Raw genomic sequence first — 8,720 nt, forward strand, 5'->3', positions numbered from 1 at the left:
TGTGTTTTCTGTATGCCACCCCAGTTATTAACCTGGCTGCCTCTCACTGAACTATTTGAAGCTTCTGAACAGTCTTCAAAAGCAACCCCATGTAGAATGTGTTGCAGTAGTTTATCCTGGATGTAATGAGAGTGTGGACCACCTTTGTGAAGTCTGACTTCCCAAAGTATGGGCACAAGTGGTGCATAAGTATTAATTGTGAGAAAGCCCTCCGCCCCCAGTCACCGCCACAACCTAAGGTTCCAGGATCGGTGATGAGCCCAGGAAGACTCCCAAGCTGCAAACCTGTGCTTTCAAGGGAGTGTACTCCTACCTAGCACAGGCTGTAACCCTATACCCTGTTCCTATATAGGAAGAGAATCCAAATCAGGAACATAATATAGGTGGGCAATGACTAGTCCTCTCCTCATTCATGTCATTTTCCCATTAAAAGCCCATTTCCAAACTGCTATTTGCTTCCATATACATTTTGTTGGGTAAAGGAGGAACTGTTGACGTAGATTCTTTAAAATTCTCTTTCTCATTGTCCTGTTCCTTGAGTGGATCATGACACTGTTTTTTTCCCCCAAAACAAGTACAAGCAGAATCTGAACTATGAGATTCTGTGTCTTACAGCAGAAGTGGTCTATCAGTCATGAGATGAATGAAATTTTCAATTCATTCAGGTCAGTGAGATTGCCATTTTAACAGGAGTGGTGAACTGGAGCCAGGACTCACAGGAATTAAGCACCTGGCTATTTTGATTAGCAGAGAATTTTATGTCATTTGCCACGCTCTCAGGTTTTTCCATTTTGACTGCACTTTGGTGCAAATCTAATGGTAGTTAGGAGGGAATAGATTTCCCTTGAAGGAATGGTTTGTTGATATTAATGAATACAGAAACTGAATTCTTACATTTACTTTGGTGAAGTGGCTGTGACTACTGTGGGAACAGATACTAAAATTTCAGCAATTACTACTACACCACTAAGAAAGGTTTCTGCCCTAATCACACTATCCTGGTTCCATAAGAACACTTTCATTTTCCAGAACAATTTAATTCCAGATTAATACATTTACTATCATGGTAAATAGATATTGTTCACCACTTGTCAAGCTCTAAACTTAGTGATTGGCAGCTGTGAATTGTCTATCGAAAGGCATGATGTTGAGATGATATAAAATACAATACAAAGTTGTATGGTTATGTTTTATTTGATGCCCCAATTGCACAAATGCCAGTTATTAGTTGATGTAGCAATTGCCAAGTAAAGAATGTACACGTGTAAACCAGACTTTTCACTAACAGAACAGACAACCACTTTGACAAACTATTTTTGAGTTTCTCTTGTAGACTGAAAGTTCATTATTTAGTTTGCCAACTCATTTATATCCCTATTTTTGCAAATTCCCAGAAAGGCAAGCCAGATTTAAACATAGCCACCTACTCCTTTTTGGCATAATTTCTAAATGCCTATTTTTGTAATGTGTGCGCATATAATTACATTCCAGGCATATTTTGTTTGGGCCCACAATGTGGCCTTTGGGCATTTGAAATTCTACAAGAATAATAGGTTTTTATCACTTCTTAACAAGAACAATATTATCTCTCTCTCTGCATGCATGTGATATTGGATTGATCAGATGTTTGGCTGGGTAAATATGTTATATAATTTTAATCAGACAGTGAGAAAATACTTCAAGGCTCTGTTTTTTAAAAAATAAATAATTTCCAGTGTATTATGTTTCGGGGAGAAGGGCAAGTATCTATACTGATAGAGACATCATCCTAAACATACTAGGCCACCATCCAAAACAAAAAAACTTCTTATCAACCCTAGATGGACAATGTTGATAGGAGCTGAATTCTTGAAAGACACATCAATGATTAGTAATTCTGTTGTTGGAGCAAGACTATAGAGCACAACATGGAAAACCTCCCGTGCTGTGGGGAAAGTGTCCAGTGACACTTCCACCCCAGTTGGGGGTGGAGCCACAGCTGGAAGTCACATGATATCATGTGATAGTTACCATAGGGGTTCCATCTCTGAAGAAGGCTCTAAGCATCCTAGGATACTTATTTTCATCAATGTGATGAGGTCATTAGAGTGTAATGGAATCACCTACTTTGGAAATTTTAATCACTGACTGGATAGTCATCTGTCAGGAGTGTTTTGATAGTGTATTTCTGAATGCCAGAGAATTGGACTGAATGGCCCCTTCTGATCTCTTATAACTCTGTTACTCTATGAGCTGACCAGACATTTAATTGTCTAAATAAAAGGTCTTCCTCAAACAACAGGAGAGCAGATTATGGACTAATCCATCCTCCTACAGAAGGGAATTTCCCAGCCTGGGAGCAACCATCAAGAAGGCCCTCATTCTTGTACTACTTACCAGATGAATGAGGATAGTGGGACCAAGCTAAAGCCTTTGCCTAAAAGTATCAGAACTAGGGGATGAGGTTCATATAGGGAAATGATATTCAGACATTTTGGACTCTAGTCATGTAGCTGTCTAACATGCTATAAACATCCAGAACCAAATAGTGTGGAGCATACACAGTCCAAACTCCTTTTGAAGGGATAGAATTAAAATGGCATGATTCATGTTCTGTACAATAGCACCACTATTTTTGGAACATCAGTAAAAGCTAATAGCTGGAGTCACCAAAGCTGTTTTGCATAGTGTCATGGCATCTGCTAATTGGCCGCATACGGATTGCTTAAATTAAAAATCACAGCTCCTCAAGGTTGGTTCCACAATTAGGCAAGTGGATGTGGCAACATTAAAGGGTAGCAAATTGCTGGGTATTCTGTGCACTGTATACTTATTAGCTTTGGGAAAACATTTCAGAAGTTTTGCCTCAAGCATTAATATGTCTTGGGTCATTCTTGAAACTGGGAATAATGAGGGAGATAAATAAGGAACAGCCAGAGTTGTGTTCCATACTGGCTTCAACAGTGCTGAATCTAGGCCAGAGGAACACCTCCAGAAGCCGGAGATGAAAGGGGAAGCCTTTACCTTTGTTCTGTGTATTTGTGTGTCATTGTGATTTCATTATATTAAAGTCATTGAATGTTTACCTATCTGTGTATGTTGCAATCCACTCTGAGTCTCCTTAGGGAAATATAATGGAATATAAATGAATATTATTAACTAGTTTGGGGACCCGGCAATGAAAAAGGCCTTGTTTTTGAACATTGGGTTTCCAGGTCCATCGCTGGTGGGATCCAGATTACTCTTTGATTGCAGGTGAACTATACATCCCAGTACCTACAATGGATATAAATCTAGGCAATTTCCCCCAAAATCCCTCCAGTATGTTATGTTGGTCATGGGGGTTCTGTGTGGTCCAGGTCCATTGTCAGTTGGGGTCACAGTGCTTTGATTTCATGCGGGGTGAACTACAACTTCATGTGGAGTTAATCCCCAAAACTCTTCCAGTATGCTTAGCTGCTGCTCAGTTCTGCTTCGTTATGCAGACAGAGTTGAACAGAGTAGGAAAGGGTTAAGGGAGAGGCAGTAGGTGGGAATCATGCAAATTCCACAATAATGGAAAGAAAAAGGAACCCTGAGATACCTGCCTATGGTGGAGAAAACACATAAAATCTAGGATAAATGGTCCCCTAATGAAAGCATTCCTTGGGTGGTGGGCCGTAGTATTTGGGGAAGACATTGGGGGGGTTTGGGATACATGTGCACTGCTGTTACTATAACCTGAAATGTCAGTGGAAGAAGTGATTTTAGAGGCTTCTCACACTTGGAAATATAGCTGTTTGAGGAGGTGGGAGGCTGTCTGTGTAAGTAGACAACACCTCTGCCAGATACACACATACAGATTTTCACTTTTATTGTATGTATAGATATGAATTTATACGTGAATGCTGTTTCTGTGTGTTCATATTTGTGTTGGTTCCTTTTAAAATTAGGCCTTGGAACTTTTTACTTTTTAGTAATGGCCACAAACTAATCAACAAGTTCCTCAGAAGAGAGAGGAAAGACAGAGATACAAAGGATAATTTAGCCATGCACTTCTTTCCCAGTTGTTTGAATTAATCAGTCCCTGCCATGAAACATTTTTTTTTCAAATAGAGAAATTTGGTGGGACCAGGCCAGAAAAAGCTAACTCTTTCTCATTTTTGCTGAGATTTCACTTGAAAATCAAGTTCTTGTTCTCAGTTGAATACGCGCAACTTTCTAGGGCACAGTACATTTTTTGGACTATATAAACACTAAATGAGCTATTCAGCTACAGTGTGGATATTGTGACTTATCTGTGTAAAACATTTAATTAGGAAATCTGCATAAGAGCAATCCTTCTTTCAAAGCAAAATAAGGATTGCTCAGGCCCTCTGCATGTCTGTTTTGGCACTGCAAGAGAACTGCCTTTTAGAGTTTTCTCCATTTGTGTAGAAACAGATAAGTTTTTTTTTCATACTTGAAACCAAGCACCTGTAATTTACATTCCTCCCACCAGCAGATTGAGAAATGGAATATTTGAAAAAAGACAGCATTAATATTTCATTAAACAAGCAAATAGTCCATGAAATTAGCAAGACTCTACCCTGATACTATGTTATGCTTTCTCTTAAAAGAAAAAAGCAAAAGAAATATCGCGAGGAAAGGAATTAAATTGTTTATTCTTCAAGCTGAAATTTCAGCATTAACATAACACTAGAATTTAGCATTTCAAATTATTTCCAACTGAATTAAACAATTGCTAATCTTACGTCCTACTGTTTCCAAGTTGCTGACAAACTCTTTGCATTATTATTTTAGCAGATGTTCACTGTGAACATCATACTTCAACTTTTCACAACTATTAAAGCAAGAAAAAAAGTTGTGTTGCTTTGAGACACACTTGCAACTAAGGGCCTTTTCACACAGCCATATAACCCAGAATATCAAGGCAGATAAGCCACAACATCTGCTTTGAACTGGATTATCTGAGTCCATGCTACCATATAATCCAGTTCAATATGGATTTTATAAAGCTGTATGGAAGGGTCCTAATTTATTCCATATTTTTCTAGTCCATATAGATGTATGTGGAATATATATAATACACATACAGAATTTTTAAGGGAACTGCTAGAATATGGACTTCATTCACATGGTCTTTCTATGTAATGATTTAGGGCCCTTCTGCACAGACATATAACCCAGAATATCAAGGCAGAAAATCCCACAGTATCTGCTTTGAACTGGGATATTTGAGTCCACACTGCCATATATTCCAGTTCAAAGCAGATAATGTGGGATTTTATTCAGCTGTAGAGAAGGGCCCTTAGTATGTTAAGGAAACATATCTTCTTAGCTAAATTACCATGGAATCTATAGTGTCTGAGAACCTAATCTTAATATTGTTATTGAACATTTTGTTAGCTTGTATACAAATGGTAATAGCACCTTGGTTGTTTATAGAATTCAAGTCCTTAACACAAGCAATCCAGCATATAGCAAGTAAAGGGAACAAGCATCAACAAACAAAGGAAAAGAAAAAAATAACATTAATAGTAAACATTGGGCTAGGAGGTTTCAAGCATGCTCCTGCCAACTGACTCTAAACATTGCAGTTATTCTTGAACTGGCTTTAAAATGTCCCTGATTTTTCCCATTTCTGTACAGCAAGGATGTTGGCAGCCCTTGAACAGAGAACAGCTTGTGAAAGGTTAAACTCTGCGAGACATTTCAGCTGCCTGAGAGTCCCGGCTCTCTCTAGCTACTGAAAGCTGTGGCATAATACGGCATAATATGGTGTTAGTACACTGGAGTTCCTCGTTTTCACCTAGCCTGAAGGAAGGCCTGACATTGGCCGATCAATACTGTGGAACAAGCAAATGGGAACTTCCAACCCTGGGGACTGACCTTGGGACTCGTGTCGAAATGGAGTTTCATAAGTTTTGCATCATTATTGTCATCACCACCACCCTTGCCATGGTTAGTCTGAACGTCACTCTTGATCTCTGCCTCTCTCTCACACTCTCACGCACATACATAGAGACAGAAACACCCGGGGCCCATCAGACGTTGATTTCACAAATCCTCTCTAATGCCTGCTTTGCTCACTGCTTCCCAGACTGACCTGATATACTCCCTCCCTTTCTGTCCACTTCTCTCTTCCGTATTAGAGACTGGCGAGACCCAAACGCCACTACCTTTCAGTGAAGGGTAGATCCTTGCCCCATTTCAAGGAAGATCCAGAAGGAAAAAATACCCTTCTTTTTTGCACACTTCCCATCCACTTCTCACAAGACAAAGCAAGGCCAAGGGCAACAAAGTGTGTGTATTTGTGGGTGCAAAACTTCACACAAAAGAGCACAATTCCTCCCCACCTTACCCAACACAATGACTTCATGCTGCATTCATTTCTTGTTTACAAAGCCCATTATAATGGGAGAGCTGAATAAAAATCCATATTATCTGCTTTGAACTGGGTTATATGGCAGTGTAGACTCAGCGCCCTTCCACACAGCCATATAACCCAGAAAATGGGCAGAAAATCCCACAATAAGTGCTTTGAACTGGATTATCTGAGGGTCCTTCCACACAGCCCTATATCCCAGAATATCAAAGCAGAAAATCCCATGATATCTGCTTTGAGCTGAGTTATCTGTGTCCACTCTCAGATAATGTGGGGTTTTCTGCCTTGATATTCTGGGATATAGGGCTGTGTGGAAGGGTCCTGAGTCCACACTGCCATATAACCCAGTTCAAATCAGATAAAGTGGGACTTGATTCAGTGGTGTGGAAAGGGCCAGAGAGTGCTGAAACCTTTTACCATGCAATGCATTCATCTGAAGGCAAACAAGCTCCCAACTTTCTTGTCCTTCCTATCAAACTCTGCTCAGTGTTCAGTCCTTCAAGGAAGGAATATTGAGAAAGACAGAGAGATAGAGAGATAGAGATAGACAAGGAGAGAGAGAAGTATATATAGAGAGAGAGGTAGAGAGAGAGTTAGAGAGATAGAGAAAGAGACAGATATATATAGAGAGAGAGGTAGAGAGAGGGGTAGAGAGAGAGAGAAAGAGATAGAAATATATATAGAGAGAGAGGTAGAGAGAGAGAGAAGTGAGAAATATATACATATATAGAGAGAGAGGGAGAGAGAGGGGGAGAGAGAGGGAGAAAGAGGGAGAGAGTTAGAGAAACAGAGGTAGATATATATATATATAGAGAGAGAGAGAGAGAGAGAGAATATAAATATGATATCAGCCTTTTGGAGCCCAATTTTTTTTCTTTCTTACCTAATCCCAGATTCACAAAAAGGAATAGAGAGAGAGATAGAGGGATAGAGAAAGATATATATATATATAGAGAGAGAGAGAGTTAGAGAGAAAGAGAGAAAGAGAGAGGGGTATATAGAGAGAGGAAGGTAGAGAGAGAGAGAGGATATAAATATGAAATTAACCTTTTGGAGCCCAAATCTTTTTTTTCTTTTTTACCTGATCCCAGATTCACAAGAAGGAATATATATATATATATATAGAGAGAGAGAGAGAGAGAGAGAGATACAGAGTGTTAGAGAGAGAGAGAGAGAGGGAGAAGTTAGAGAGAGAGAGATAGAGAAAGAGAGAGAGGTATATAGAGAGAGGTAGAGAGAGAGAGAGAATATAAATATGATATTAACCTTTTGGAGCCCAAATCTTTTTTCTTTCTTACCTGATCCCAGATTCACAAGAAGGAATATAGAGAGAGATAGAGAAAGAGATAGAGATATACAGAGTGTTAGAGAGAGAGGGGGGGGGGATATAAATATATTAACCTTTTGGAGCCCAAATCTTTTTTCTTTCTTACCTGATCCCAGATTCATAAAAAGGAATATATATATATATATAGAGAGAGAGAGAGAGAGAGAGAGTGTTAGAGAAAGAGAGAGATGAAAAGAGAGAGAGAGAGATGAAGAGAGAGAGAGAGAGTTGAAGAGAGAGATGAAGAGAGAGAGAGAGAGAGAGAGAGAGAGGATATAAATATATTAACCTTTTGGAGACCAAATCTTTTTCTTTCTTTCTTTCTTACCTGAAGCCAGATTCACAAAAAGTCCTCCAATGGGAAGAAACCTGCTCTTCTTCTCTTGGTACCTTTGAGCAACCACAACAATAATAGCAGAGACCAAGAAGAAGCGAAGCAAAGAAAGCCAAGAGTCCGGGGAGGGAAAAGGTGCGAGGAAATCCCAGTGCGGAAGCAGGAGAGGGCTGCCAGACAAGAGAGAGAGAGAGAAGAGGAAAGGGGAAGATCCTCCACTTCCGTCCGATAAGCTCCTTGGCCAACTTGAAGGGGGCGAAGGGCGAGGAGAGGGCTCCTTCCCGAGGCGGGGCAGGAGAGGCGGCCGAGGCGGCGGCGTCGGCCCGGGTTCAGCACCAGCACTTGTGCGGACAGCGCCGGCTCCTCTCCCCTCCGGTGCCTCTCCGGCACTGAAGCCGGCGGCTCCTCTCGCGCTGCGCTCCCTCCCGCCGCTGTTGCTGTTGCCGCCGCGTCCCGCCTCCCTCCGCGCAGCCCCCTCCCCAGCCTCACGTCAGAGCCCCTCGCCCGGCCCTCATTTGCATAAAAGCCCAGGGAAAAGAGAGAGAGAGAGGGAGAGAGAGAGGAGCGGAGGGAGGGGAGGCAGGGAGGAGGAGGAGGAGGAGCAGCGCCTGTGAGGCGTGAGGGTAGAGTCAGGCGGTGCCGCGCCTGCTTTGGGGAGAGAGGCTGAAGCGCGTGACAGAAAGAAAGCCCCAGCATCATACTCATAATTATCC

At 41.1% G+C, this 8,720-nt stretch overlaps 1 protein-coding gene across 4 annotated transcripts in view; it reads right to left on the bottom strand.

Annotated features, from left to right (window-relative positions):
- Positions 1 to 8,456, bottom strand: part of FSTL5 (follistatin like 5) — a 445,346-nt gene extending 436,890 nt beyond the window's left edge. For 3 of the 4 annotated variants that reach the window (XM_060778765.2, XM_060778762.2, XM_067468703.1), the window contains exon 1: positions 8,002 to 8,456. The gene's annotated coding sequence lies outside the window, so the exon portion shown is untranslated. Of the gene's footprint in view, positions 1 to 7,427; positions 7,440 to 8,001 lie in introns of those variants that run through there. The other variant, XM_060778764.2, reaches the window with a different exon arrangement.
- Positions 8,457 to 8,720: the final 264 nt, after the last annotated feature.

Source organism: Anolis sagrei, chromosome 5, assembly GCF_037176765.1.
Source record: "Anolis sagrei isolate rAnoSag1 chromosome 5, rAnoSag1.mat, whole genome shotgun sequence".
In the NCBI taxonomy this organism is placed as follows: Eukaryota; Metazoa; Chordata; class Lepidosauria; order Squamata; family Dactyloidae; genus Anolis; species Anolis sagrei.